Source organism: Glycine max, chromosome 15, assembly GCF_000004515.6.
Source record: "Glycine max cultivar Williams 82 chromosome 15, Glycine_max_v4.0, whole genome shotgun sequence".
NCBI classification, from domain to species: domain Eukaryota; kingdom Viridiplantae; phylum Streptophyta; class Magnoliopsida; order Fabales; family Fabaceae; genus Glycine; species Glycine max.
In genome coordinates, this window is record NC_038251.2 from 30747577 (window position 1) to 30753063 (window position 5487).

At 35.7% G+C, this 5487-nt stretch overlaps 1 non-coding gene across 1 annotated transcript; it reads right to left on the reverse strand.

Moving 5' to 3' along the window:
- Positions 1 to 4758: 4758 nt before the first annotated feature.
- MIR10435 (microRNA MIR10435) lies at positions 4759 to 4998 on the reverse strand. Its single transcript, NR_161726.1, has one exon. It is a non-coding gene; the product is annotated as a microRNA MIR10435 (primary transcript).
- Between the last annotated feature and the right edge of the window lie 489 nt (positions 4999 to 5487).

Consider the following 5487-nt stretch of genomic DNA (forward strand, 5'->3'; position numbering starts at 1 on the left):
ATATAGAATTTCAATTTGAAAATTTTTAGTTATTGAGGGGCATAAACAACGTAATCCTTAATGATTTTCTTTATTATTGTTATTTATATATACAAATTTATTTTGGTGAATAGCTCTAGTTTAGTATTTTCCTTTTCTTTAAATATTTAACGAGAAATTTATATAAATAGGAAATAATGTAAACAGTGACTATGGTCTATTCTTGTCTGCTTACATGAGTTGAAATCTCACTATATTCTTAGTTGTCATGGACTCATCGCGAAGATGGGATAATGCAGTGTGTTTTAGCATAAATGATAGGAGGTTTGCACTGCAAACTTTTAGTTTCTAGTTAATAATTTTCTTGGTGCAAATTATGTCTTCGTAGCATACTAGTCCACTAGAAATCATTAGAGGACGAGTCTTGAGAAAGCCACATGCTGAGATGGTTACCTTGTATTGAATTTGGAGTTTCTTTCATACCTTAGTCCTCCAACTTGCTGCAGCAATCACTCCTAAGCACTTCTTTTTCTTCATTCCATTCTTTACATTTTCAAGTATGAATCTCTCAGCTTTACATCCAGTGAGGATCACTGCACCATTGCCTACAGAATCAACCAACCAAGAGGAGTCAGTTCCCTTCTTATCTCCTGTTCTGCAACCATAACAACATGAACCACAATAGTCATTTGCTGAGGAATTTATAGCCACAGACTCTACTTTGAAGCCCATTTTCTCACATCCTTGTATGAGAATTTGGTTCGGAAAGCTTTCATTCTTGCACTTTTCTGTTACACCAATCCTTCTTTGTATGATGCAATCAAATTTTATAATCTCTACAGGCTGATATTACTAATCAAGGAAAAATAGACATTCCTTGGTTTCTAATTTCATTCATTTGTTAGAGTTTTTTCCCAATATCTAAGGGGGTGTTTGTTCCAAGGTTTCTAATTACATTCCTTGGATTCTTATTTTTGGTGGCATTACTATGAGCAAGAACGCCATTCTCTGGTATTTTAGGCAAAAAAAACCATTTGATTAGTGTACCGTCCAGATATGTCTTGACTAAGCATGATGTGGCCCCTTATGAAGCTCCATCTGTGTTCAGAGCTTCAAGGACTATGTACCATGGCACTCGGATATAACTCAGTCAAACCTGATGTGCCCCCCTATCAGGCTCCATTGCCTCTGTTGAGTGAACAGCTTGGGCCTTTGCATCATCTGGATATAGAATCCAAGATATACTCAACCTCAACCCATCCCGTTGCACATTCACTTCTCTACCCCTCCAGCCTGATAAATGTTTCTGCCCTATTAAAAAAACAAATTGACCTCTAATTCCATATGAACAATAGGTTGATTTTCAACAATATCCCTAAGTCAATCAAACCAATACCTCCCACCAATTGATATCAGGACTGGTCACAATTTAAGATCCCATTAAATTTTCCATCAATATACCACCAGTTTAACCCCATCACATGGAACCTTCACCCTTTAGACTCAGGCTAGGCTAGTCCAAGCTCCCTTTCTGGGCTAATATGGTCAATGAGAGTTGTATGCATCATTATCAATTCCTGAATATAGATGCAGAGCATTTCACCCCAAAACTGGTATAGTAGGATAGTAGATAGTGGAATAACCACTATTATGAAATTTATAGATATAAATTAAGTAATTTATATTACATTATATGCTTAATCATATTAAAAATTTACACAAATAGTTTCTTTTAATTTTTTTTTTGTCAGCAAACATAGATATGATATATTAATAATGAGTACCAGTGGTACTGAAGTTACAAATTTTAGGGGCCAGCTGGTTCCTATGATTATTAGTAGGAACAAAGCCAGCACCATAGCACCCTGCTACCTAACCCATGCTACAAAAGTCCAGCCCCCACACTCCCAAGCTACGTACAGAAACCTAGTGTTACATTGGAAGACCATTGATTAAAGTGAAGTGTAAAATCTTTCTCGTTGGACTTGAGCCATGACCAAAGTAAAAGCAGAGCATCATCCAAATGCTAGATGTAATTTGTAGATGCCAAGATATGATGTTGTGATATCAGATTCAATAAAGGAAAGCAAAATCTAAGTACATGTCAAATGAAACAGGGCAAGGGCATAGAGATTCCATCCAAATGCTAGGACAATAATTTCTACAATACAAATCAGATCATATTGGAACATTTCCATTTCAAAATTTACACTAATTTTTTTTTGGAGCCATTTCTTAATTATATATTCTTGTCTTGCAATGATGATTTCAGCTTTATATAGCTAGAAAGAATATGATGTAGTGAAGACCTTCTTCCATGATTTGAGCTTTATATATGACTATTGGAACTCTGTCTTCACTGCTTTCTTTAGTAAATGCCTTGCAATTTAATTCTGTATCATATCAAGTTGATTGCCACAAATTATTTTCTACATATTACACAAATGTTTGTCATAGAAGCGGTTGATTGACCAAAGTGTTATTATTTTTCAGGCTGAATCAGGCACCAAAGAATCACCAAAGAACTCCTTTCATTATTTGCAGGTGTGTTTATTGTTTCTAGTAATAGTTTAAAATATGTTTTTGAAATTCCACAAATCACAAACATGTATGATGCCTGAAAACATGTATTCGTTTAATGCCTTCATATTCATGCCGTGTAATTGTTCTTTTGAGCTGTCTAGTATGATGTTTATTATGTCTTTTTGTGCCAATATCATACAATTACGAGAGTACCATAGGTACTATAGGAACAAGTATAAATTAACCCCAATTGTGGTTGAATTTGAGGATGGTATTGTGGACCAGCTACACCCCATAACTTAAGTACATGTATGCTGCACCTCTTGGAAGAGGTGTCAACATTTACCCTTGCTTTGTTGTTTTTTTTGCAAGGCAAAAATCAAATATATTATGTATAAAATTCAGTACTAGGTGTACTGAAATATTCTACAATAAATCTCTTCATCTCCGCCTTTTTATGTCCTTACCCGACCACCCCCAGAACATGTATTGCAAGGTGTTCAAATTTCTCCAGTCCCCTTGCATGCACACCATGTCATTGACCGCTGGAAGATGGCTAATGGAGTTCTCGTTCATGAGACAACCTGGTCTTGACCTCCACATGCAACTGCTAAATATGGATGGTGTAGTCCTTCTCTGCACATTTTAACCAAGACCAAGTGTGGAACAAGGTATCATCGATAACCTTTTCAGGATCAAACGACAGGTTCTTGAAAATCATAACATTTCTATGATGCCAGACGAAGAAGGATAGAGCTAACCACAGAAATTTTCATCTGTTGTTTATACTAGCTTTGTTGTTCCATTGAGTGAATTGCAAAAAGTGGTTCTTTGGGTCTGTGGAAAAAGGACCCACTCTATTAACCCATCTCAAAGGTTCCCACCAAAGTCTCCTTGTCATTGTACAGTTGAAAATAAGATGATTAATCGATTCTTCTTCATGATCACAAAGAGGGCAGCTATAAGAAGGCATTGTGACCTGTCTCTTTCTAAGATTGTCCCTAGAAGGGAGTCTATTCTTGAGGAGTCTCCACGAAAAAGCACTCACTTTTGGAGGAATTTTCAGTTTCCACATGGTGTTTAGAACATTGTCTTGACTGGTCCATGGTATGCATAAACTTCAGTACAATTGGAACTGAATTTTTATATTTGCAGTACTAACTTACAATTATGAATACTTGCAGTGGTTTGCTAATGACACACCGTTGGACATCGACATCATCACCACAATTCGAAAGAAATGGGCAACATTTTTTTTAAAGACAGTAATAAGTCAAAACGGCTAATGATGGCGTAGGAGTATTTTTTTTTCCTGTATTTGAGACAATTGTTATGTTATTTGACACAGCGGCTATTTTATTTTCGGTCATGCTACTAATATTTTGTTCTTAGTATTACCTACTCAATTTCATATAATTGTAGTAATATATTGTCTTTACCCCCTTCTACTGCATTGCATCTGCATTTGATTACCACAGCAACAATTTAGTGCAGCTATAGTACCACCAAGCTTGCCACTGCAGCAGTTAAGTGAACAAATGAAGTGTTATTAACTAATAAGATTTCCTGCATGTTATTAACTAATAAGATTTCGTTACTGCTTTCAGCCCTTTGATGATGATTATCGTAGCCATCATGGGTGCCTTCATCCTTGCAGAAAAAAATATATCTTGGAGGGTAAGTACTCAATACTCATATTCACTCCCAATGAACATATCTTGTTTTAGGCACAAAGAAAGAAGCTTAAACGTTTTAATTGACTCACTCTTGTATCATAAACTAAAAGTTTGGTGTTTCTTACATAAAAGTTGAAACATGACAATCTTAAAAAGCTATAGTCATTAGAGCTATAGCTTTGAAACAGTGGATTTATCTGCAGCTGATTTCAGGGGTCATTAGAGCTATTCTCATAGTAATGGGACTTCACTCTTTCAGGTTGGAGCTGTAGTATGTGTCATATATTGATCCAAACATTAACTATTACACCCTTGATTACTTATATAAATATATGGAACCCCAAATTTCCATTTGCTAGTATGACCTGAAGTATCCTTTCTGGTTTTTTTTTTGTTTTCATATATATATGTTTGTTGTATATAAATGTAGCTTTGTTTTTGAAATTTGAATGGCATAACACAAATTTCGTCAGCAGGCAAAATACTTCAACGACGGTCGTATTCTAAATCCGTCTTTATATTGTTCTTTACCAACAACGACGGGTGCTAGGGACACCGACGTTGATATACTGGAAAACAACGTCGGACCTTTCTAACCCGACGTTGAAATGGAAGCATACAACGACGTGTGTTAGGCTACCCGACGTTGAAATGGGACAAAACAACAATGTGTTTTGGCATACCCGTCGTTGAAATGGATCACAACAACGACAGGTTCTTTATACTGTGCGTCGTTGAATCCTTATTTATAACGTCTGTTCTTTTCTAGCCACTGACGTTGTTTTTTTCCATTACAAAGACGGGTGCTAGTTGACCGATGTCATTGTTTTCGACATACAACGACACCTGGAACAAAGACGGTGTTGGGCCCGTCGTAGATGCTGGTTTTCCACCGATGTAGAAGCTTGTTTTTGTGGTAGTGTAAATATTACAATTCTTAAAATGTTTTTTAGGTTCAAGATACAATTGAAAGTCTCTGATGATACTGGTGTAACAATATTCACAATGTTTGATTGAGATGTATAACAAATTCTAAACACTAGCATTTGACCTCCTTCACACCCAAAATGTAAAATATGGCTGACATACCCCCAATATTGTATACCCTTTGCAAACACACTTTTAATTTTGAAATCAAGCTCACAACATGAAGGAAGGGTTTCAAACCTATACCATCACAATGATTTTTATCCCATAAAATATCATTTAGCATGATCCTCTCCTCAAAGAAATTAAACAGGTAACCATATTTATAATTTATTTAGATTTTTGTCCACTAATTAATATTTTTATTAAAAACGGAGTCCAC